Here is a 27055-nt window from a genome sequence, read left to right on the forward strand (position 1 = left end):
AGGGGGGAAAAATATGTTTTCTTTTAGCTATCCTTCTTTTTTTCTGAAATCATAGAATCATAGAATGATTTGGGTTGGAAGGGACCTTTAAGAAACCTAGTTCCAACAACCTGCTATAGACAGGGACACCTCCATCTAGACCAGGGTGCTCACAGCTACATCCAGCCTGACCTTGAGTGCTTCCAGGGAGGGGGCATCCACAGCCTCACTGAGCAACTTGTTCCAGTGCGTCACCACCCTCACAGTAAAGAATTTCTTCCTAATATCTAGTCTAAATCTACACTCATCCAATGTAAGATGATTTCCTGTTGTCCTGCTTACCTGTCACAGCTTGACTTTTATCAAAACTCCTGGCGCTTCAGAAGCCTTCAATAGATTTGCCACCAAGGAAACAAACATACGTGCATTACATAACTTGGCATCACAATGCAGAAAGCCCAGCTGTCATGTTTCCTATGTTCTGTTCATATCTCATGAATTGTTTCCTAAACTGACCTTAATAATGTATTTTAGCTTAATCAGCACAATGCTACTGAACAACATGCCTGAGATTTAAAGGCACAGGGTTTTCCTCAGAAAAGATGTTGTGGCTCGTAGGTCACCTGCACATCCCAGAAGTGAGGTCACTGTCCAGGTTTTCCATTTTAAATCATTCATATTGCTGACTTTGGCTGGGAAACTCCCACTAATGGTCAGAATTGGAAAGTTTTGAGATGTAGTTAGTTGCTCAATGGTAGATACTTAGTCCAGCTCTCACTCTCTGCATTCCCTTTGTGGTAATTAAATCTTACGAGTCAAAGTCAAAGCTTACCATGAGGGAATCAGGATCTCATGACTAAGATAGCACATCTTGAAAATGTCAAAAAGCAGATGAAGAAGAACCAGTCATCTTGGTCTATGGTTTCAGTTGTTCTTAGTTAAAGTCTGTCCCAATCTATGCATTCGTTAAACCCCACATGCATGAATGGAACTTGGGGGGAGTGTGGGTGGTAACTTTTTGTGAGGTGCTTATGGGACATTCAGAGTTGCAGAAAATGGTCTTTTCAGGATGACACAGCCAACATTCCTAACTCCTTAGACTTTGAAAGGGCTCTGCTAATTTGGGATAGCAGGAGCTTGAGCAAGTGTCCTTTTTCCATTGGAGATTTTTGCAGGACAGATTTTCATCTTCTTGTTCAGCAAATGTTGCTCTCCCCATCCTTGAAAGCATCCTAACTATCCTTCTCACACGCACACACACATATATATATATATGGAGTGCTCTGTCCCCTATGTGTTAATAATGATCTAGCAACAGCAGGCGAGTTCCAAATGAAATTAAGAGTGTGTGTGAAAAAAAGCCTGGAAGAGAGACCTAGAAATTTCTTCTTATTGGTGAATATTAGGCAAGGACAAAGTAGTTAAATAACGGAACTCTTTTTTTTTTATCTCTCCATCAACATATCTGTCTGGAGGCAGAATAGAGATACATGAAAGAGCGTTTTGGGAACTTTGGAAAGGTATATGTTTTGCTTGCTTCTCTCTCTTTCTATAGAAAGATGAAAGATTTTTCATTTAAAGTAGTGGCATTATTGTGAAATTGCTTAGGTTTCTATATTCACATGAGGAGTTAAACCATGTCCTTTTCTGGGCCTCACTGTATATTTCCCATTCAGTCCTACATTAAAGGCTTAAATATTCAGCTGTACATATTGTCCTGTAAAAAAACAAAACAAAAAAAAAACAAAAAACTTTTAATAACTGTGAAACTACAAGCTGCCACAGGTGGAATGATCCTCCTGGGATGGCATGGCGATAACAATGTACAGGTTCAGTTCAGTTGCAGAAATTCCACCTCAAGAAAACTTTGGGACATATAAATGGGAGTATTTCAGCAGCCCCATTTAGCTTGAAAGACAGCAAAGGCTGTGCTCTGGGTGGGGGCTGTGCAGGATAACCAGGAAGAGGACAAGTCGCAGTGATTCTCACCATTTCAGCTCCTGAAGAATTCACTAACCGCGAGATGACCCCTGCGTGCACTGAGATACACAAGGGTGAGAGAGACGGAAATCTCAGCTGCCCCATCCTCAGACGTTCTCATGGGACACAACGGATTGTCTTCAAGGAAACAGGAGCAATATTCAGGTCATTGCATTGAAATCTATTTATTTATTTATTTACTTATTTCACTGCAGTATCACATCCTAATTATGGCCTAAATAAGGTCCTCCTAACCTGTTTTCAAAAGGAAATGTTTCTACTGTTTATTTAAAGTTTTATTTCCGTAAGTACCGTAAGTACACTGCTGACCTATAACAGCCCTGTACACAAAGGAAAATTGAATTGACTTTCAGCTAATTGCTTGGCTTTCATTCACAGTGCTTGTTCTTACTTAAAACTTGCTAAAATTATTACCTTCAGTATCACTGGCAACAGAAAAAAATTCTGTTTCTTTGGAATTAATCTCTTCCTATTCTCAATAGAAACATTGATACTTCAGTGTTGTTTTTTTTCTCCCTCTAGAAAAGAAAGGAGAGGGATTGTGTAACTCACCTATGCTTTCAGATGACATCTTATTTTGGGACATATCTTCTCTTGGATCATACTGGTCACTAATATGTAATATACTCTTTAAGGAAGGAAGACTATAAATATAGTTTTAGAAGAGTGCTAATACGCTAATACATTTTATTTTAAACACAAATAGGATTTTTATTTATATTACTTACTTACAAAGGGTAAGTATCTAGTGATATATATTGCATAGATAGCTGGCTCAATACATTGCTTTTCTGCTGTTACAGGTTGGCCCGTCATTGATGAATTCATATGTCACAAGCAACATTAATTCTTCTGAACCTGGGAAGCTTTCATTTGAAGGTATGATTTCTTCTGGTGGAAACCATTCTTTCATTTGTATAGTTTGTATTTCATATTTGTACGTTTTCAATATTTTTGGAAATTTATATATCTTCTGTGTCAGTTCTTAAAAAGCAGATCAGAAATTGAATTTATTCAGTGAGGTAGGTGTGTCTGTTGCTGTTTTCATTTTCCCACTATTATTGTACTTATTTCTACTTAATTTTAGTCAAGCACGCAGCATAGAACAGAGAGGAAAAGAAATATTTTTTTCAGAAGACATTGGAGTAAATCACAGCTCTTGAGAGAAAATGTCACGAATATCTGTGTAGAAAAGACAAGACTTAGATTTTACGAGAAAGAGATAGAGAGAAAAGTGCAAGGACTCAATTTATCTACATCTGAATGATAAAAGACTGACTGAACCCTTCTGGTATTGAAATCTATGCTTTTAGAGAGAGTATTTTTAATTTTTTAAGATAGTATTTTGGTCACTAAACCATTTATAATTCATAAGGTCAGAAGAGACCATTGCGATGATATAGTTTGACCTCTGCAGTACAGACTATAGGGCTCCCTAAATTAATTCCCACTCAAAAAGAGTATATCTTTTAGAAACATAACTTATTTTAATTTGAGCTTGTATTGATGAAGTACCCACAACTCCAGTAAGCTGTTAATAGATTTTGCTACATCAGCTCAAAAAACACATAGATTTTGGCCTAATCCACGCAAGGATGTCTTGAAATTCTGTGGCTCTTGTCTCACCTTCCATGGCTACTTAAGTATTTATTATGAATATCCTATTACTCCTGTAGATATCTATGGACTGGTTGAGTCATGCCTTCAATTTCTTTGTTAAACTCAGTCTGCAGAAAGTCTTTCCCATTACATCATTTCTTCTGACTCTTCCCATACTTCCCTACTGGGATAATTTTTTATATTTCTCTGCTTATATTACATTACAAAAATATATTTTCTACCCTTTGTGATTTTTATTAATTAAAGATAAGACAGCAAGTGATAACTGTGCAGGTATGCATAGACAGGGTATCCAAGATACCAGCATTTTTCAGAACATGGCATCCACTGCTTCATAATGTAATTTGCTAATGGCTTACATTGTAGTGTTTATGAAACAATTCGAAGTTGAGTTCAGTCTGATTTACTGGTATTGCATACTCTTCAGGAACTAGAAAATTGTGTTTTACTTCTTAGTCACTCATCTCAGTTCTTCAACACCAGCTTCTGCTGTTGACTTCTGATGTGGGGCAGAGGTGATTTTCCTTTTTCCCATACTATGGGAATGGGAATGCGCAGAGCATTTGTAACTAAGGTGACTGGATTACATTTATTTGTGGATCACACACATTCAAATTCTCCTTGTCTCTTGGAAAGAAAATTGTTTAACTTATCTGTGTCAGCACTGGAAAAGGACATCCTGTTTGGTTTTTTTTTGTTTTTTTTTTTTCCTGATAGGCATTGAGGGGTTTTAGGCCTCCATCTTGTTTATATTGCTTTGCAAAGAGGAGGGCACTGAGTCTTTTCATGAGCTGAAAGGAAATCTGAAATATAAGGTAACTGAAGAGCTGATTCACTGGGGCTCTATCACCACCCCAGATACCTCGCTAAGCTGGATAATTTGTCCATCACAAGACAAGTCCGACTTAGGAGGGGATTAGTGTAGTTAATACTACAGACACCACTAGCTGAAACATCTTCTGTGTAATCACTGTATTGTTGTTTTTTTTTTCCCCTTCTCTTTACCAACACATCCAAAAAGGTTCAACTCTCTTCTGTGTTGTCCTCAGAGAGCTTTCTGATGGGCTGTGCAGGTCCAATAGCAGCTGGAAATAGCTTAGAAAAGACATACACACAACAAACGTCAGCACATGTAACAGTTTTCACATTTCTGTGAAAGAAAACCATGGGAAATAATAGTGAGCACTGCAGTGTTTTCCTACCTGTTTCTTGAATGGTTTCCTTGGCAAAGGAGAATTTATGTGACTTCATATCTGAAAGATGTTATTTGATTCATAAGTGTGGCCCACACATGGGTCAGTGTGTGTGGAAAACTCTCTGTGTTCGAGGTGTTCTACTCTTTATATCAGTGTTTTTTCCCTTTTTACATACAGGATAAATCTTGCACATTATATTATCTTTAGTGAGTGTCCATCATTGTATTAATATGACAGCTCTTATTCCACTGCACTAGGCAGAAAACTTGTAAGGAAAGAGATGTAGATGTCTGAGTGCATGCTGCTGATGTTCAGCACTTGTGCTTCTCAAAAACACCTTGAGTTAATATTATGCTATACATAACCGCTCATTCTTATTCTGTATGAGTGAGTCTTTGTTCCCTGAATTTGCCATGGGCATTCTGGTGTTTCAACTTTATCTCTGACGTATCACTAAGATCATGTTCTTTTGCTGGCGGATTTAAGAAAAAATAAAACAACCCACAAACCAAAAGCAGAAAAACCCTTAACGTATGTAACTCCCTCATCCATATTAACGTAAGCATCTGAATTACATTTTTAATGCACGTCAGAAGTTTTGCCATTTCAAGTTCTATACCCTTTTAGCAGGTTGTTTGTTCATTTTAACTACACTTTGTAAACTAACACTCTTTGTTTTTGACAAAAGACAGCAAATATATTGTTCTTACACTGCTTTCTGGATGCTACCTAGTGCTCATAGTTTTCTCCTTTAGATTTCCCTTGCATTCTTTCAGATCTCTTTGAAGTGAGTGGAATGGTTTTAATGTTGACCCAAAGTGAATTGGTTACAGGAGATAAGAAAAACATTTTAATAGTGCATAGACAACAATGATAAAGACAATTTCAGGCATATAGGAAAAGCAGAGAAGGAAAAAGAAATCAAGCAATTTCTGCTCTGGTCTGGTAGATGACTGATTTCGCACGCTTTTCAGCATAGGAATGTGGATGTTCATGAAAACTTGATCAAGAGCCATATCCAAAAGAGCATTTGCATATCTGAAATAGAGTGCACAAAGATTTTAAAGGCCTACATCCAAGATTGTCATCCAAAACTTCATTCGTTCAGACGTGCTTGAGCCTGAAAGCCTCACTGAACTTAAGCAAGTCCTTTGTGGGGAAAAGAGAAGTTAAGTGTGAGAAGCTGACCCAGTCACAGTCAGCCATGGGGAATGGCGTAATGCCCCTCCTTTCTGCTGCCAACAAGGCTGCAGTCACAACAGTCCCAGGAGTGCATCCACGCCTGCCACTCATAACACAGCATGGCTCATAATTACCTGCGTAGTAGAAAATCATTGCATGGTGTGTTACTGTCATAAAGAACTGCAGGAAATGGTACGGAAGCCTGGAAATGTATTGTTGTAATATCAGGAGAAGAAAAGGGTCCTGATAGTTCTAATTAAAAACTTGAAGGAAATCTTGGGAGGTTGTATTCAGCACTTATTGGTGATGCTGAGTAAGTAGAGCAGACTCCAGAAGCCAAGGGGTTTGTATAAGACAATTCAAAGTGCTCTGATGTCTAAGGAAGCAGTGGAGTGGATAGGATATATTCAATAAAACATTTGATATAGAATGTACTCATCTAAAGTGCCAGTGGTTTCAGACTAGATTTGAATAAGCTGCTGTTATGAAGACAAGTGTTTAAAGTAACACATAAACTGTCCTGTGCCTGCTTGTGTAGTCTAAATGCTCCTTTTTAAACTGACCCACTTTATTTTTTTCATTAGAGGTTTGGGCAGGACTGGGTTGGATAGTGCTGCACAAATACAGAGGACTGTGAAGAGAGAATTTAACCAAGAAATCTACAGCAGTCTTACTGCTTTGTTTCACATGGATTTAATACTCTTCTCCTTGCCCTATAGTGAGCACAAAGCAGATTCTGTCCAGGGGTGGTCATTTATTCTCTGAAATAGCAAATCTCCAACAATTACATGGGTTGTTTTACTCTGTCTAGATATAACTAAGAGAGAAAGACTGCATTTAAAAAGGGGCCACACTTGTTTTTCCTTCTGTAGAATTTCTTTCTCATTAAGTATGGTAAGTATGGTTTGGGTTTAGAAGAATATTTAGTGAGTAGGCAAGACAACCACTGATTTTTAATATTCTTTCTCAAAATGGAGAACTGAAATGAGGAAAAGGGATATATTATGATATAAAAAAACTATTGGAGCTGTGTGGATTCAATATGGCAATACATGCTCAACTTACATGAGGCCTTGTCTGCCATCTTGCCTCTCCTGACGGCATTGCATGCTTGTCTTTTAGCATAAATTCTGAATACCTGTGAAATCTGGTATTTGTGCATCTGCTGTTAAGTCTTTATTGTCTCATCTCTCAGAAAACACATGATCCAGTTTCAGAAGCAGGCTTTGCATCCATTGTTCGGAAGGATAGGCAGTTTTGATTGCATTTTGCGTTATAAACCACCAACTTACTACAGAAATCGCTGGACTTACTGCAGTAAAAGAACTCCTTTATGCTGAGGGCACTGTTTGCATGAAAAGAAGCCTTCTGTACATAATGTGAAAGTTTCTGCGACTGAGAACTGCACAGTAGTAGTAGTAGTTAGGGCTTTATTACTTAGTTCTAATTTGTATTGATGGCCTAAAAAAAGTAGCATGCTATGCAGTTCTATGAAAGAAAAGATTATAAATGGAGATTAATTATAATTTTGCTAGCTCAGTACTTGTAAAACTAAAGCAATTTATATTCTTTCTCTTAATGATCTCCATTCCTGATTGCAGTAATGTAATCTAATTGTGATTATGATAGTATCTGAATTATGTGGGCCTCTATGTGATTGGAACTACTCTTTGCATTAAAAAGTAATTTTGGAGTAATGATGAAAAGTTACTGTGGAAAATTGGCAAGTAATATATTTTACTCTGTATCTTAAGTTTCTGCTTTCATTTTTGATTATATCTTATAGCAAGGATAAGTATGATACTATATCAAGGATTTATTACATCAAAGACTTATCAATGATAACTATGAGTATCAAGGATGAGCATGATATTATTGGAATAACACAGATATGGTTGAGGCAAGAAATTGAGGTTTTGAGATACTGGTCTGGGGTTTGTGGAGAGAAAGGGGAGACAGGAGGAGCCATATCTGTATTCCAGGGAGATGAGAGGAATGCTGCAAGTATTTGGGCTGTCGTGGCAGTGTCAGTTCTGATGAAAGTTAAGCACAATAAAGGTAGTCAGGTGGTTTTCTGAATGATTTTTTGAGCTTTTAGATCTTTGCTCACAGATGAGAGAGGCCTTCAAGAAAGCCAGAACTTTGATAGGGATGGCTTTTAATTACTCTGTCATTGACTGCAACAAATATGGTAAAACTAAGGAAGGAATACTCACATCTCTAAAGCTAACATATGATTGCTTCTAGTTCCTCGATTCAATAAAGTGTGCTTTATTGAATTGTCTTTCAGAAACTATTGGAATTAATTCAAGGATTTGAGCCAAGGTAATAAAGGCTGTTGAACTGAAGAGGTATGAAAGATCTACTGATCTCAACATCATTTGATTTGAAATATTTTTTTGAGCCTTATGGCAGGCTGACTTTGAGGGAATGCAAAGTGTGCCGAGGAATTTTTATCAGGATTTTATTATAATGTATGGTAAATCTACTGAAGAAAATTGGAATATATTTCAGAAACAGTTGGAGGACATTTGAAATTCATCCTGGTTTAAGTCTAAAGAAGGATAAAGGTAACAATGCCCAGTGTGGCTAAGTAGGGTTGTGTAGTAGAGAGTAAGATAAGCAATAAGCACAAGGTGTTAAAAAAAAAAAGGAAGTACAAAATCTGGTAAGGTGAAGCAGTTGAAAGTCCATATAAGATAAGCAGAAGCAAACTAAAAGACTATTTAAAAAGCGAAGGAGGGAATGCTGAATGCTAACCACAGACAAAAATATTTGAGATGATAATAATATTCTGTCAATCTATTCCAGAGAATTGAAAGGAAAAATAGATCCACAAATCACGATAGTCTGGACAAAGAGATAACGGGTTTGTTTAGCAGGTTTTATTTTTGTGTACGGATACACAGAGGCAGATGGATGGATGGATGGGCAGATGGAGAGCTGTTGAACAAAGGAGGAACGTTTTGCTTTACATTGCAACATGTGTATCTTCACCTGAGGGACTGACAAAAGTGACAAATATCGCAAAATTCATGCCATGATCTGTTAATGTGACCTGATTGGCAGCATTTGGTACAAAAAGTATTCCAGTTTCAGAGAGTTGATCAAACTTCAAAGGAAACCTGAGCTATTGATAGTATTCATTTTGGGCAACAGCCACAAACCTTACAGGGTAACCTGTGTAACCTGTTCCTGTAGAGGAAGTGTGAGCAGGAGATGTGAAGAAAGCTAAAAATATATCACAAATATTTGAGATAGTAACCAATTGAGATTGGTGTGTTGGCCCCTAGAATTGGCAAGACTGTATTTTAGCCAGCATTTTGCCACAGGTTGTCCCTTGGTTACTCACCGAGACACCAGTGATTCCTTTGCTCTGTCCTTGCACCATAGTTTTGACTTGAGTCACTCAACCAAAGCCAGTGTGTACTGTCAGGTGGGTCTGAAAGGGCTCTGCTGTGCCTGTGAGCTGTGTGCTGCTGTATTTGCATGACCATTAACTTCTCAATTTTGTTAGAATGCAGGCAGTTAAATAATAATAATAATAATTTTAAAAAAAAGAGAGAGATTCCTTATGACAAGCAGCAAATCTTCACTGTCTTTTTCAGCCTCAAGAGGGGGATCCTAGCAATTCCATCACGAGTTACAAAGAGCTTGACTCATACGTTACTTTTGTTGCATACTTGAGATTTCTCCTGACTGTTGTTTGCCTCTGCTAATAGTTTTCATAGCAAAGTTTGGGCTAACCTTATGGCTTCGGCTTGGCTGGCAATAATAAAAACAAAGAATTGTTTTCTTCAGGCTGTCTGTTTCTTTTCAGAAATCTTTTATGAATATCCAGTATTATTGTGAATTCCCCAATGATGCATTGAATTTTGCTCCCCCTGCTGTCTCTACAGCAGCAAATTAACCAACCCTTTTGCCCACTGTGAATGTGTATTGGTAATGTGCATGAACAGGGTATTTTTGCAAAAAACAAACTTCCAGTGGAAGGAGAATGGAGCGATGCTGTATTTAGAAAGCCAGTCAAGGGAATATTCCACATTTTAGTCCCCAGTGGCAGTATGTTCTGAGCAAAAAGTTGACTAAAATTGATCAAGTGGAAAGATTAGTTACTCAACTTTGAAGATTACTTGGAAAAAAAAAAAGAGAGGAGTTATTTTACTAACACTCTTTAGGTCTGAGAATGTGTACCTTGGAATTGCTCAGTATTCGTGTGGTGAGTTTACTGCTTTATTAACAGCCCCTTTCAGAGGTGTAGGTTTGCTTTTGCTTTCCAACGAGCTCATCTGCTGACACTTTCCTTCAAAATTAATTGTATTTAGCTGGTCAGGTTCGGAAAAGACCAGAGCCACCTGCTTTTGAGGGCATGAAGACTGTCATAGTAGTTGTGCAACTGTGGAGGGCTATAGATACAGGGACAGCAGAGGTGGGCTTGCTGGCCACCACTGCTTCGTTTAACATCTCTGCTTCCTAAAAAATAAATGAACAACAACAAATCCATGCTAAAAGAGCAGGCTGGCAGGAAGATGCCTCTCGTGGAAGGCCAGTCTCTGAGCAGCACTGCCCTCCTGAGGTGTCAGAGATGGGGGCCCTGTGCCCCCGCCATGGAAGTTCCTCGGGTGCCTTGTGAGCCATGGAGCGCGTTGTGATAGGCTGCAGAGCCTGCCGGCTGTCAGCCCGCTCCCTTAAGGGAACTTGACAGATCTTAAAAAAAAATCAATTTTAAGCTCACATGCCCCAGTGGGTGCCAAAGCCACTTCAGAGAGGCTGAAAGATGGCTGAGTCGACAGGATTTGACTTCCAGAGGTAGAAAGGTGACAAACTCCATCATGAGAAAGGGGCAGCTCAGGGCCTCCGAGGCCGAACCTGCTCCCAGGATCCGGGGCCTGGCATTGTATTGAACCTATTTATCTCTTTCATGGGCCCAAGGTACCACAGGGAAAGAAAAGTTGTTCAAAAAACGCTGGCAGAATTCAAGGGTGTAAATGATGAATTACTTTTCATCAGCTGAAAGGAAACATACTCCGGAACAATACTGAAAGGGAGCAGGAGCATCTGACCTCCTGCTTCAGAGCAGCCAATATCTTCATTCAAGAAGACAACCATGAAATTACACAGAAAATGGGATTGTCATGAACAGCCCCTTGAAATCTCAGTATACAGTCATTACTGCATGGGAAAAAGCCTTCATCCACACATCATAACTTGTAACAGACAAGGGGGGGGGGAGCTGGGGCTGGAAAACCCTGAAAACAGGCCTTGGAGTTTCCAGTCAGAATGTAGAAAATATTTGTTGATTCAAACTTTTCTCCTCTAGTCTCCCAAATCGCTGTAAATAGACATAACAACGTATGAACTTCATAGCAATGCTGGCTTTCTGGCCGCAGACGGCTCATTGGAGCTGTTTTGTAAATCAAAAGAAAGGAAGAGCAAGGGAAAGCCAATCTATCGCTTTATTTATATTATCAGTCTTTGGTGAATGATTTATCATTTAAGTGCTTTGAGAAGAGCGTCCAGAAACCGTTGTCCAATTAGTGCTGCCCTCTTAAACCACATACTATAAATATTCATAATTATCAGAATCACAAAACAACGTTCATCGGGGGCTTCATATTCAGAGTAACAACTTATTTTCTAGGTTTGCCTGGAAAAGTTTATGTTTATCCAAATTAGGCAAGCAAGAGGCTGTTGATTTATTTGAGTGAAACAAAGGACAGAGAATGAGAAGCCAGGAATACAGGGATAAAAATATAAAATATAACACGTTTAACTGTTTATTTCTTCATTCTTGCAGATTTCTACATTGACTTTAATTAAGGTTGCCCTGGGCTAGTGGGCATGGGGAGGATTTTTTTTTTTCTTTTTTAATTCCTCATTAGACTGTTGTTTTTTTTTTTTTTCCTTGGCTCTCGTTGCTCTAATGACTAGTCCCATTAAATAGGTCAATGGGTTTCTTTTATTTCAAGTTTTATGCAGTCTCATATTCCACGGAATCTTAAACGCTAAACACCCGAGGTCTTTCTAGGCATATTTCTTCTTTCCTGTTGATGTAGATGCATTTATTGTTTCTTTCTCTTTTCCCTATAGCAGCTGACCTTTCACTTCAGCATACCTGCAGCAAGCTCTAGAATGTCTGGGCCTGCCACGTGCAAAGCTACTTACTGGGTAAGTGCTTAACTGAGCTTTGCAACCTGTTGGCAGCAGCAAGGGGGACGATAAAAATGGGACATGCACTGTGTCCCCTATATTCCTTCCTGCCTTTTTTTTGAGGTGCCAACAACGTTAGCAGGACCAAGGGTAGTGTACATAGCCACCCCATATAGTTTGCTATGGGGGCAGTCAACTTGAAGAGTCAAGGAGATTGATGCATGCACAAGCTGGGCATAAATAGGCTGCTGTGTCAGGCAGGGCTTGTCTTTGAGGCCACTGCAGAGCCTTCTGCACAGGGGGCAGGACTGGCCCTTTGCAGGACTCAGAGCCTCAAATCAACGTGAAGAGAAACATGAAAGAAGTCTTGAAAGACATTTTTTTTATATGGTCTTTTAGTAAAGTAGACCATTCTTAAACCAAATCATACTATACGAAGTATTTAATGTCATTAATGTGTCAGGTAAAAACATGGAAGGCAAGCATGAGCTAACAGGGCAATATTATGGTTATCGTTGTACATGATTGCCATCATAGTGCGATGTGCAGGACCCAACGCTATTGAGAAATAGGTCAAGATTTAAATTCAACATCTGACCCTTCAGTACAATTTGAACTGTGTTATTTCAAGTAGTTTGAACTAAAAACATGTGAGAGTCTCAGCTCGCATGTCCCACGTCTGTAATCAGATGGTCTACATTGTGAATGAATTGGCTCATCTGCTTGCTCTGTAAGGAGCCCATGTAGACCTTGCTCCCCAGCTCTGTGCCTCAAGCAGTGTACCTTAAGCATGTGTAGATGAATCTTACAATCATCTAGCTTCAATTTGTAGAGTAATTAGGACCTTGACTGTGACAACCTTTTAGCCTGTCAGCGGTTGTGGTTTAGCTCATAGTTAAAATGCCAGCGGCAACAATATTGCAGCTATTCTTAATATATCCATATCTTAAGTAGATGAAGTGATATGTGGTTTTGATTGCCCTTTCCTCCTTTGGGACTTTTCAGTGATGAAACCAGCTTTCCTGCAGTGGGAAGTTAGGGAACCCCCAAAATATAACCCAAGACTGGCAGCAGCGTATGGTGAATATGAACCTGTTACAGGCTCTGTTCCTTGGCAAAGGATATATTTTATTCAGATTTTAAAGATTAGGTGGGTACAATTAATCAAGCAATTTGACCACAGAACATTCTTTCGTGCTTCAACAGCGTGACCTCAAACTACACAAACTGTGGAGCTGAAATGTAGCCTCATATACTGAGCTTTTATGTTTTGTAGCCTGCATGTGCTTCAGCACATCGTTAAGGAGCTATCGTTATTCTAATTATAATTAAGTCACTTGAAATAAATTTGGAAATAGTAAACTGTAAAAATATCTAAACAGGGAGCTGGGCCATTGATTTTATGGCTAAGTCATCACCTTGTGTAGAAATGATTCTCACACGTCACAATTGATAAACACTGCTTTTAGTTCACCAGTGAAAAAAAAGCTTGAAAACAGAAACTGATGTAGATACCTCTGATTTTGAACACTGTATCCCATACTAATGCACCATGTGGGACATTATGAGGGAAAACTGCAATTCTGGCATGCAGATGAATCCTGCAGATGAAGGAACTTCATCTCATTGGTATACATAGTTGTTCTGTTGGGGAGGGGAGTCTTCCATCCTGACCAGAGTTTCTAAAGTATTAAGCACCAGAGAGGTAATTAGTGAGGTTTTCAAAGCTGTCTGGGCTCTGGATGCCAATTGAGTTTCTAGGTGATTTTTGAAAGTGATGCCTAGAACCCATCTGCATCCCTTGGCACCCAGATACCTTCAAAATGTCAGGTTTAGATGTCTGCCTCCATTGGTGATGGCTACAGTCTGTAGCACAACTAATTGTGACTGACAGCACAAAAGGACAGGTGCAAGATTAAAGCACAAGTCTAAAGGTTTGGTCCCGTGTAGTTGATGGACATTTAGTATACTTTTAATGCCTTGCTTTTACTGGCTCCTTAATTAAATATTTTAATTTTTTTTAGATAGAGCAGCAGAAATCAACTTCTTTGACTGATATGAATCCTGTTTACTCTCCAACTCTGAACTCAGCAGGTTAAGTAATTGGGAGACAGAAAAGTTCCTATACTTCTATTTCCAGCTGGTGGTACACAAAAGGCAGGAAGTTATCTCATTAATGGGGCACCAGCTTTATGCAAATTATAGTAACAAAAAGGCTTCCCTTCATACTTTTCATAAATTACCTAATAAAGTAGGAATAAATGGCCATATTCAAGAGCCTTTGTTGTATTTTTAGCACAAGACTCTTTCTGTTACTGCAAATATGACTAAATGCGCCTTGTTCAAAAGGGGTGTTTATGAAATAAGGCCACTCAAAAGCTTTTATTCCTTAACAGCCTTCAGTTACTTTTATGGCACAAAATTAACATAATTAGTCACAGAGAATAGATGACATAAGCAGCGTGCCATGCACAAAAGGGGAAACCAGTATCTAAGGAAGGTATTTTGAGAGATCAAAAATTTTCAAAGTGCTCAATACTAGAAGGTCCTTTTTATTTGTGCACAGCCTTAAGATACTTTCTTACTCCGTGAAATTCACATAATGAGATGCAGCAGACAGATGACATTAGCGATGAGCCATTAGAAAGAGGTCAGTTTCCTCTGAAAGATAGTCACTGTTCCTGCTCGTCATTAATTTGCAGCTTCAAAGCAGTGAGCATATGATAGTCTGGCATGTTAAGCAAGTTGCAGTTATCTTTAAATAACCATTTTTTTCCAGTTATTAGAAGCTAAAGTTTTTAAACTTCTGACTGAAAGCAAAATTAAAGCACGCAGCAGTGTAAAAAGGCTGTGGAGAGATTAGAAAAAGGAAATCAAATGTGTTTTATAAATGAAGTTAGCTTTTCCCTGGGGAAGGGCTGTCTTAAGTTTATGAAATTTTGGGTTGTATGTAGACTTCATCGAATTGATTGCTGGATAAGAGTAAAGTAGCCGTGTTTAGTTGCTACATACTTGTTGATTAACGTGCTGATCTAAAGGGCAGGAATATGCAACTACATAAATGGTGCTAAAGATGAGAAACAAAGATATCAGAGAAGCTTGAGTGAGGTGAGTAAAGGTAAAATGATCTACTTCTCACTTGGTGCGAAGTTTGGGCACATCGCTGGTTTGGCAGTGGAATGTATTTGGATATTCATAAGGGCTTGGGTGATTTGAATCGTGTCTTTGCTATACGTGATTAGGAAATACACAGAAGCATGGGGCAGCAGGCAACTCCAGTGCACACCACTGAAATCTTGTTATAAAAAGTCCTGTCACTTTTCCAAATAATGTCACATGTCCTAGCGGGTACTAAAAACCGCTTTTGTTTTGTAATAAATATCCTTTCATTTCTTGTCTTCCCTTCATACTTAATGCTGGAGTTATATCATGGGTGAAGCCTCAGAAGGATTCCAGTTTAAGCATTCCAGTCTCATTGTTTAAGCTCAGACTTAGTCATGGTGCCTGAGCAATGCAGAACAGAGGACAGCATTGCTAATGGTTTTACGCTTTGCCAGGGTTAGCAGAATTAACAGAAGTATAAGGAAATAATAAAGTAGTAACTTGCCCTATACACCCTATTTGCATTATCATTAACAAGAGCCCTTTGGCTTAATTCAGCATGCATCATTGTACCCCCTATCTTAAGAAATGCATATGTCACCCAAATTAGGATTAATTGTTTTGGTTTCTCTCCATTGCCCTTCTGCAAAGAGGGGTCCCAGCCCACGCCTACACTCCTCAACCCAGTTGCCCATGTGCATATTTGGTACATGCTTACCCATCCCCTACATCTTCAGCACAGTCCATGGCACAGCTCTGAACAGGACCGTGGTGTCCTCCACTATATAGACACCCCACTTTGCTCCTAGAGAGGGCAGGAAGCTATCAAGGTGCAATCCATGCCACGTTCCTTGCCCTTGTAGCCACACAACTAAATAGTTTATTAATTATGAACTAATTGATATACAGACCCATAGATCCAAGTGTGACCAGCTGCCCATTAGTGGTGTTGGTCTTTTGCAGCCCATGGCTGGGGAGATCTAAGCCTAGTAGGTCAGATATCTGAAGGAGGATGAGATGAAGCTAGGCTAGAGCTCCTATGGAAGATCAGCTTACTGCACAAGCCTGGGGGCTATCATTCATCTGTGGTGTTTTAATTTAGATTGGACTTTCATTCTGTGCTGTGATTTACATGGAATGAAGCAGGGTTCACTGAGCAAAGAGAAGTGTTTTACAGCCTGGCTATGGGCTGAGCTGCTTTGAGACTCATTTAGGACTACCACTAACGTTAGTTATCATTCGTTTAGTTGAGTCAGGTCATGTATTATAACCAGTTGCACAGCGTACACATGCCAATTTTGGTTGCTGTGTTGAATTTTCCTGAAGCCTTGTGATACCCCGATTTGATGTCCCAGCCCAGTCTGGCAGGAGCACCAGTTAGCACAGGAACTAAGCTGGTGCTTCCAGTGCTTTCTGAAAGTTCAGACCTTCCCATTGCATGAGGAAATGGAACCAGCTGAAAAATTAGGAACCAGCTTATCAAATAGACACACACAGTTAAGACTGTAAAATAAATAGAAGATTAACAGACAAACTATTCCTTCCTCCCTCCCTCTTTCTCTTGAGGCATTGCAGACCTGCATTTAGAACAGTGCCCTCTCTCATTTTGTAAGACCCGTCCTTTCATTTTTCGTCCTGTGCTTTTTAATAGTTATTTAGGCATGGGGCAATAGTTGTGGACTGCTCTTGTATGGCATATGAAAAAATCTGTTGATAAAGAGAAGGGGAAGAGACTGGGCAGATGGTGTTACATTAATCCTAACCCCTGGCCCCCGCTTGCCTGGTTAACAGAGACATATCACCAGTTGTTTTGGAGTGCAGGAAATCTTTCGTTTCTTATGATGATAAACAGAACAGTATTCAAGCATTGGTAAGTGGTGTTGAGTTTCAGTATTTTGGCCAAAATTTTATCTAATTGCCGTATTTTCTTCTGCAGAAGAAAATGTTAAGTAAAAAACCTGAAATCCAAAACATTTTGCTTCAGAAAATAAATATTTTGATTTTGAAATGTTTTATTATTATTATTGTTATTATTGTTATTATTATTGTTGTTGTTGTTGTTGTTATTATTATTATTGTTGTTGTTGTTGTTGTTATTTTTTCCTGATAGGAGGCTTTAGCCTTGTTCTTTGGGTCATGCCCTGCAGCAGTTCTGTGTCTCTCCTGTCCTCCAGTTTAAATGAACAAAAGCACATCATAGAGAAACAGCTTCTCACATCTCTTTGGGCAGCAGTGATGCAAAGTCCATTATGTTAATTCTGTAGGTGCTCAGCTCTTCGCACATTTAGTGATAATAGGTCATAATCTGCCAAAAACAGAACTCTCCTTTTTCTTGTCTCCTGAGCAGGTTATCAGTAAGTTGGGACAAGGAGCTGGGTAAGGTTCATAATATGAATTAGTTTGCTGGCCTGCCTACCTTTATATGAATCGATGCCACAAATGTTGTAAAGGAGAGAGAAAGCTGAAAGAGCTAAAACTTATTTACCAGTGTGCCATTTATCAACAGACCCTTGGTAAAGATTGCACATGTATCAGACGTCTTCCATGAAATTACTGAATCTTTATGTCCAGAAAGTAAACCAGTTGTTATCAGTTGTTGTTCTCAACTTGTCTGGGCCAAAATTGGTGAAACTGATACTGAAAAGTGATATTGAAAATTTTCAGTATATTTTTACACAGGGTACAAAATGAATTTGATGTGAATATGGAGGAGGCAAAGAAGGATTTTTCTGCTATTTGAAATGAGAAGTTAATATATTTTAAGGACATTTTATTCCATTTCTTAAAGGAAAAATATAGTTTGTGATACATACATACTTTTTTTTCCCCCCCTGTTATTTACCTCCATGAATTTCTATTGTTGCATTTATATTCCTTATATGAAACTCAAGTGAAGTAATATATCAGTATGGGACCTACTCCCAAATTAAAATTTTCATCAAGAAGAACTTATTAATTTTCCATCTGGCTAATTTGTTCTAACTGGACGTACTATAACCACAAAGGTATCTTCCAAACAGACAGACAGAATTTGTCTTGGCTCTTGGTTCAAGTATCTGAACAACCAGGCATCCTGAAAGCCTTTTACAGTACACTGTTTTGGTTTTCCTTGTGTTTCCTTTCTTCTGTGTGCGAAGAAAAAAGAAGAAATCCTGGTTTGTTTCCTATTTTTTTTTCATGAAATATAGGAAATATCCACAGACATCTTTTTCTTTCTTTGAAGAAATATTATACACCAAATCCCAGCATGCTACTGATAAGAGTTCAGGTTAGTACTTGACACTAGACAGTGGGAAAGGCTTTGTGAGAACACTTAGCTGACCTAATAATACTCCTACTTACAACAGTGGGAGTAAATTTAATCAATGCTGAGTGTATTTCAAAGTCTCATGCCTAAAATGTCAAAAGGTGCCACTTCAGAACATTCCATTTGAATCTGATTATGCAGTTATTTATTGTTTGGTATTTTGTTTACTTTTTGACAGAGAAGGTGCTATATTTAAGTTATAACTGAAAAGATACATTGAAGTGGAGATTTTATTATGATGTGGGTGGTAACGCAATGGAACAGGTTTCCCAAGGAGGCTGTGGATGCCCCATCCCTGCAGGCATTCAAGGCCAGGCTGGATGTGGCTCTGGGCAGCCTGGGCTGCTGGTTGGTGACCCTGCACACAGCAGGGGGTTGGAGCTGGATGAGCACTGTGGGCCTTTGTAACACAGGCCATTCTGTAATTCAAAATGGAAACAGCCAAAAAGATCAGATACTTGATATCATCAATTGCTCAAATTAAAAGATTTTAATTTCTGTAATTTTCAAGTCCTGTATCAGCCATTATTGATAATTTTCTATTATTAATACAGTGACGGCAAATGTGATTTTGGAAGAGAGACTGAATGGGGAAGTGCTGCTGGGAAAAATGGGAGGCTTCAGGACATTTTCTGAGATTCTTGTAGTAAATGGAAACCAATGGTAAGGAAAGAAATACAACGAAAGGAGATACTAGCAATTTCTACATGTCACATTTCAAAATGGATTATTTCTGCTTTAACTAATAAGAATCTATAGAAAGGAATGAGAGAATTATGAATTGGATGTTCTTGTTAAGGTCTAGTTCAGTTTAATTAAAACACGAACTCTAAAGCAATATATATGTCCATGTGCCTGTAGACAAGAAGTCTGGTTTATCTATCAGCACGCATACAAACCAATATATGCAATACAGGCACCCTTGTGCATTATACCTAAACTTTAGCTTGAGACATAAAGCTTTATACATTATTTTAAACACGTTTTTAACACATGTTAATAATATTCATGCTGTTGCTTTGAAAAATCTGTGAGATGTAATTAATGAAGAGAAACTGCAGCATAAATTGCATGTAAAATATGCAATCCACAACAACATATTTTTTCTCAGGCTACAGTTTTTTACATTAAACATCTTTTAGCTTGTTTAAATTTATTTGCTTTTGTTTATAAAGAGCATCATCAACCACCACTGCTTGAAACAACTGCGAGTAGCAAACCAGGCAGTCTTCCTTCCTTAATAAGATTCTTTGGTTAAAAATAGATTTTAAGTATATTTCGCATTAAAAGATGTAAATCCTAATGAAACTGCTGAAAATGTTCCTCATTTTCAATGTTGGGTTTTTTTTTTCCCATAAAGCCAAACAGTTTTTCTTTTTTTTTTCTCTGAAGTTTCAGGAAAATATTCATAGCTTCTTTCAGCTTCTCACAGCAGATAATCCATTGTGCATTTCCTGACCTGTGGTTTACTAAATGCATGTAATCTGGAGGTCCATTTCTGACACTTGCGCTTGCTGCAGCAGAGCTCAAGATCATGTTATGCAGAGCATGATGTTCCCTGTTCCGTATTTGTTCCTGGTACATACTGGTTATTCCTAACTCAGTATAAAGTTTGCAGTCTTCCTTCTATGATTAAATGTTCTTTTGTAATTTCTGCCATTTGACAAGATGTTTTGAGTCCTTAGTCTATTGCCTAATGTACTGGAAGTCCATCTCTGCTTGGTGTCAGATCCATGTGTTGTGCATATAGAGGAAATATTTGTGTGATCTATGCTCAGTAATCAGTCTGAGCATTCATGGTTTAAGAAATTAGTCCACCCTAACAGTTGCTTAGCTTATATATATATATAATTGCTTATATGGGGAGCTGCTGATTATCTCATGACTATAATTTAGGACAGAGTCCTGTTGCCATAATACACGTAAAAACAAACATGAAAGCAGAAACCCCGGTACAAATAATCTGATGAAAAAATAGACACAGTTACAGAGTATGACAAGGTACGAGTGGAGATTTATATGCTATCTAAATCGCCCAATCATATTAGCTCTATATGCATCTTAAGAGTTCTCAATCATTATAAAATGTGTCAATAAATGAGTTCATGTGCACCTCTGAAGCCATTCTTAATAGAGCTGGCTTCCTAATGCCACCATGGAAGTCTCAGATATTGAAAAATAGGTGAAGAGAGCCTTGGACTGGACATGATATAAATACACACAAGTGTAGGTGTGACACAGGATTATGTCTTAGGACTGTGACAGATAAAGAGGCAGTGGGTAATACAGAAAGAGAGGTACAGTGCTGCAAAGATAAAACTGAAAAAAGGTGTAAGGATAGGCAGAAATGAGCAGCCTACACATAGGAATCATGCTATCAGATTGGTGTTTTAAACCCCTCTGAGCTGGTGAAAGAATGGAAGCCAAATGAATAATTTTGGATGTGAGCTGACACCTACGAGAGAGAAAGAAGCAAAAGTTGATTCTATGGAATTGCTTCTTTCAATGGGAGCCCTTTTGAACTGATTTTCTATTGCCAGCTAAGGTTTCTCTTTCAGGGGTGTGTTTCTATGTACTTGAAACTACTCGGGTGAACAACAAACTGCAGTGTCATACAGTTGCAGGTTTTTTTGCTTCTGCAACTAAAACCAGGATTGTTTTGTTCCTTTCTCTTGCTGTATTTGATGCTCCACTGCCAGATTTATTTCTGTTGGGAGATACCTGAAGCCTAGTGGTGTGGGATAGAAGAAGTAGAGGGAACTTACAGAATTGTAGGCTTTTGCTGAAGGTCTTCAGAAGAAACACAAGGCATATTTGAATTTGAAGCATGGTCTGCATTAAGCAGATTATTAAAAGAAGTTTGAATTTGGGCTAGGAAGGGGCTATTTAAGTAGAATGAGATACCCTTAGCTTAGAGAAAATGAGCCTTTGTAAGTTTATGAGAGTAGCTGTTCTGCGACATGTCCAGCAAGGCAATTTGCTGTCTCAAGAGGTACAGCTGACATTAAGATTTGCAGTCAGACTCGAGGCCCTACACCTCACTCAGCAGGATCGAATTTGAGCAGTTTTGGCTGTTGGTACAGTATTTGAGTTATAGTATAACACTCTCAGCTTCCACAGGATTGCTGTCAGAAGGAAAGAAAATCATTCTAATTTTTAAAATCTGAATTAAAAAAAATGAATGAGCACTGAGAGCCACAGCTAGAGGTCACTTCTAATGGAAAAAATTGTACATGCTGTCCCACCTGTAGGCTGTAGTTCAACACTACCTGCTGAGTTGTGAGCACGTATATATTCCGTGGACTTTTCAATACATATCATCCAATTAATGTACATATGTAAAGGGGAAGGTCTTCCTGAATCAATCTGGGAAGACATGCAGCCCAAGCCAGTCTGTCTTGTGCTTTCATGGTGACTTGTCCAAGCTGGGGGAGGGGTGTGCATCTGCAGCAGGAACCATGGGGAGTGAAGGAAGAATCCTATTAATGCTGCCTGCTCTAATGCAAAACCAGATTTCATTTTTAGATTTCTATTTTCTACTTTAATTATATAAATCTGAACATACTTTCGAGATTATGAAATAAGAGCTGAGAAGCCAGTTATTTTTCATCATTTATTTTTAAAGCAAATTTATCTTTGAATTGTCATCTGTTAAAATTCCTGAGAAGCAGACCACAAATGAGTACAATATGAACATGATTTTCCACGCCAGCTCCATTCAAATAAGTGATGTAAAGATCTTTTTTTTCAGGATTCTTTTGAACACTTGAGCAGAAAGTGTGACCAGTTCCACCTGAGCAGTACCTGGGTCATCCTCCACATTAGATGTGCACATATATGTTTGTAAGTAGACACAGAATTGATGCTAAGCTCAGCCATGTATTGGCAACATAAACTCATTAAATCTTCAGTATAACAGATTCAGAAAGCTTGAAATGCTCTGCAGAAAGGAAGAGCTATGGAAACAAAGGAAAGAACTGAAAAGTTCTTCCTTGGAAATGACAGGGGGAGGCTCCTTTCCTTTCTGATAGCTGTCTCCCATTTAATGTCCTAAACTTAAAATTTTGTTTCACATATTTGGATTTCCAGGAAGTATTACCATCGTATTGTATTAATGTAGGTTGAGGGAGAGACTGTGAAATTGAACACTTTACGTTCCTTTCTTACCATTTTGGGTGAGCAAACTGTTGCCCTTTATACTACAGTTTTGAGAAGCTTCTATAGCACTTAGCCCCTTTCAACATAACAGTTGCATTTCTTTCATAGCTCCTCTCCCCAGCAATCATTAGGGATGATTGGTACACTTTCTAAACTCAGGCTTATTGGCAATATAACTACCATCTGTTTTACGCTTGCTGATAGTTTCTGTATATTTCTCTCTATAGTTACAGGATTCTGCTCTCTGTTAAAGCTCTCCAATCTCTTTATCCTTTGCTACGAGGGAAAGTTTTGACCCTTAAGTCCTGGTCACCGTATGATACAACATATTATGTCCTGACTGCCATTTGTAGGTCAGCTGTGTCTTCTGGAAATCCCAACTGGTTACTTAACTATCAGTTCAACAGATTCTTTATTTAAGCATGACCACATTTCTCCTTCATGTACAGTTTGCTTTGGAGCAGTTGGTTAATACAGTCACATAGCACTTTTACTATACAAATGTCAGATTGCATCTATGCCAAATGTCTTAATTTCTTTTTTTGAATTATACTTTTTGCATTAATAAGGCACACCTATCTGTGTCTCACCTGGCCAAGGATATTTCAGTGCAGTCTCAGTACTCTGATGTTTTCTAGCCCCAGCCAAACCATTCTTCCCCCTGTGGATTTTCTTTAACCTGAGTCTGTGCAATAATGTCATCTTTCTAATCAGGCAGCTAAAAATGCTTTTTCTCCGTGTGGATTGAATGATTGCAACTGTAAATTAAAGCCTAGTTCTTCCTTTGTAGCTTAAATATTTGGCATCTAAAATATGCCAAAAAATGATTACTTTTGGGGGTCCAGTGAAGGAATCCAACTGTGATATAAAGAGAAAGGAACATGAGAAAAACAAGCATTTATCACTTTGCAATTTACATAGCAAGTTTAGTCCGGCTATGATTTAAAACAGCACATAGAGCCCCTAAATTGATCTTTGAACAGCAAAGTTGAGCTTAACAGCAGAAATGTCATCAGCATTGTTAGGAAATACTAGAATAAAATAACAGCATTCATTGCCGGTATGTCCTTGAAATTTATTAACTCCTTCGTGCTAGGAAATATAATTTGATGTCACCAACTGCTGCAGTGTATTTTTGCACAAGCTCTGATTGACTGCGCCATCCATATCCATCTCCAGCGGGTCACAGTGACAACCTGGCCCTTTGATTAAAGGTTGCACTCTTTATTTAGTCACTTTTGTTCCACTTGGAAGTCTCTTCTGGTTAATAGATATTTTGAAGCCAGAACCTGTGCTTGCAGGACTCTGTTGTTAACCAACCTTCTGGGACAGAATTGAGTTCCTGAAAGTCTAAACCCAAGTACAATTATGAATCGAATAGAGAAAGGAAATTGGAAGGAGGAACTAAAGATATTTTACTCTTATGAATCAGTACACAAATACAGATTTATAGTCTGCATATGTGTTTTGTTTTCACTGATGGTTGTAACTAAGGACACCTGTAAGTCAGGGGAAAAGGGAAAGAATGAGAAATGAACGGAAGAAAAATGTAATAATATGCAGCATTTTGGAGCTGATTTGGAGTCTGTTATGCGAGACTTAGAAATTAGTTGTTCTTCTTCCTGGAAAACCTGTATCGTTTAGCTGGTGTGCTTTAGTGTAAAGTATGAAATGCAGTGATATTTTTAAAAGATTCCTTCAGTGTTTCCAGCGGAAATGTTGAGCTAAGTGTAGAATTTGTGGGATCAGTTGGCTTATAAATAATGATCCTTTATGCTGGCATTGGGAAATCCGTGTTCCCACAGCTAGTTCAATAAAGCAATTAATATCAATGAATGCTGAAGAAAGCAAATCTCCATTCACTTTTGTCTGGATTAGTTAACATAAGAAAAATCCCATCCCTCTCCTAGAATATTTAGCCAGCTCCTAGGAAGACATGCTAATGAAAGGTAAATACAGTGTGCTGCTTGACATGTGTTTGCCATTCTTTCTCGCTCCTCATGTCCCGCACTTTCCCCCTTACAAAACAATTAACATTTTTTCTGTGCAAATCTTCTCTGTAGCAGTTTTGTTTCCTGTATCCCTCTGTGCCAAACCTGTCCTGTCATTAACCCTCTGCATTCCTGCTGGTATTTCTAGGTGAGTTCCTGCTCAGCTGAATTTCATTACAGAGGAGCTTCACCTCCCAAACTCACAGATAATGTGTCTTAGGCACACAAGTCTGCTGAATAAAACCTCCCTATTTCCTTGGCACTACCTTCAATCCAAGGGCACGTGTTTCTCGTCTGACAGGGCATATTTCTATAGCCCGCGTAAAGTTGTCTACTAAAGGAAAAGGAAGGTCTGTTGAGGGAATGGGTGTGGTTTCTCTGACCTCATCCAACAGCAATGAATTTGTGCGTTCAGCCTCTGAAGATCAACTTTTTTGATAAAACGGAGTCATAAAACAGCCCTGAACTTTTCCTGCATTTGGCTGCGTTATCTGAGATTTCACACACAAGCAGTAAAAAGCTTAAAAGATTTTTATCTCGTAGCAGCCAAGAAGTGTGGTAATAAGGTAAAGGTTGAGAAGCATTGTTGGCATAAGAAATCCCCTGCTTATGCTGGATTTATAACACACCCAGTTTAGTAAGAATTGGCGCTGCTGAGCATTTTCTGACAGTGTTGGGATAATATATTGCAAAAGGCAGCGTGGCCAAGTCTCACACCTGAGAAGTAAGGCGCATTTCATTCTGCCAATGGAGAAACCTAAATCAAACCTTAACTTTACTACAATGCAATTACACCTCTCTGAGGAGCCCCAACTGTACAGAGCTGAGGTATAAAACTTGTGATTTTGGTATACTGTAAGAGTTTATTAACCCCTTAAGTATTTGTATATGCTCTGATTTTGGAGGGATAGCCTTTTAAAGTTTACTAGGCGCGTTTCAAAGGAAAGTAATAGTTTCTGGTGGGTGATGCTATGGGTGTGAGGCCAAAGCAGGTTTTCAATGAGGCTTAATTTTCAGAGAGTAAATAAAACAATATGTGGACCTTTGGACAGCATTTCCTCTCATTAGTGTGTGCTGTGAGACCTACCCCACGCTTCAGTAAGAAATGCTGCTTGGTGAGAGAATGTACTTTCCATTTCTGAATCTGTGAAAGTCTGATATTGCTCTTTTACATTCCCTTAGCTTATCTGTGAGCCTGCATACCTTGCCACAATCACCTCTCCTTTCTCCTTGCTGTAGGATTAATAAAAAAGATGTATTGTTGTAATGAATGTATGCTAAAGCCATACAGGCAGAAGAAAATAAAGTTTTGTGTGTGCAGATGTGTGAGCTGCACCAAAAAGGGAGTGTTCAATATGAACTCGTGCTCGCATGTATTCTGTGTGCTATTTCTGTTCATCACATATACCCTTTCTCTAAAAGATCAGATTTCACAGCCTTTAGTTCTTGTGATTTTACTTAGCTCATTTTCATTCCATATTTCATACTGTGTTACTGTTCTCGTGTATGCTGGTTTGTACCTCCAGTGTTTTCTAAGCAGAAGAGAAAAAACAGAAGTTGAGTTCAAGCCTCATATTTGTTCTATTATTATGACAGTGGGAAGTTTGACTTGAGAAAAAATGTAGCTGGAAAATAAATAGAAGAAGACATAATAAGGCTGCAGCAAGAGTTAAACTGAAAAACAGACAAATCTCTTGTAATTGGCGGGTATCATTGAAATGAATACTACTGATACAGCATTTTATATTTTTATTTCTTTGATTTCTATAAAATTTATATATATATATATATATATTGTTATACATCATTATTGCATGATAAGGAGTGTAAGATAAAAGAACCAAAACAATATTTTGCTTCCGGTTTGGTCAAACCTAATAGAAATTTCAGTTTGTCATTTTGAAGTGAAATATTTCATTTTACGTCAGCTTGACAGTCATCTGCGCTAGCTTATGTCGATACTTTTACAGACTTACAGCTGAAGTTCCTCAGACTTTCCTTTTCTGGTAAACGCTCAAGTATGATGTTGGTTTATAACCTTTTATGATGATCAGCCCTACAGGTTGAGTTACTTTAATATATCGTGGAGATTCTGTTATTTTAGGGCAGCTTGGCAGTTGGTGTTTGAAGTGTTGGTCTACATGAAAAGACTTGAGTCATGAAACTGCCATCAGATTTTCAGCTTTATGCTCCTGACAGCTCCAGGGAGGGCTAACACGTGGCCTCTTCTCCCCACTCTACACAATATTAAGTGCACTGCTGTCTATCATGGGCAAGAGAGGTCTCCTATGGCATACTGCCTGGGAAGTTTTGCTGTTTCAATAAGCTCTTATCTGTGAAGAATTGGGGCATTTTCAACAGACACCACC

The 27055-nt window shown here is 38.5% G+C and overlaps 2 long non-coding RNA genes across 2 annotated transcripts in view; both read left to right on the forward strand.

Moving 5' to 3' along the window:
- Positions 1 to 1797: 1797 nt before the first annotated feature.
- LOC107317051 lies at positions 1798 to 12143 on the forward strand. The gene is made up of 3 exons (XR_001556699.2): positions 1798 to 2124; positions 2784 to 2859; positions 12069 to 12143. It is a non-coding gene; the product is annotated as an uncharacterized LOC107317051 (long non-coding RNA).
- A 4260-nt stretch (positions 12144 to 16403) lies between these two features.
- The window catches only part of LOC107317065, a 241635-nt gene continuing 230983 nt past the window's right edge, over positions 16404 to 27055 (forward strand). Inside the window, exons 1-3 of the long non-coding RNA XR_001556711.2 lie at positions 16404 to 17100; positions 19092 to 19200; positions 22289 to 22380. This is a non-coding gene — a long non-coding RNA (uncharacterized LOC107317065). The remainder of the gene's footprint in view (positions 17101 to 19091; positions 19201 to 22288; positions 22381 to 27055) is intronic.

Source organism: Coturnix japonica, chromosome 7 (assembly GCF_001577835.2).
Source record: "Coturnix japonica isolate 7356 chromosome 7, Coturnix japonica 2.1, whole genome shotgun sequence".
Classification (NCBI taxonomy): domain Eukaryota; kingdom Metazoa; phylum Chordata; class Aves; order Galliformes; family Phasianidae; genus Coturnix; species Coturnix japonica.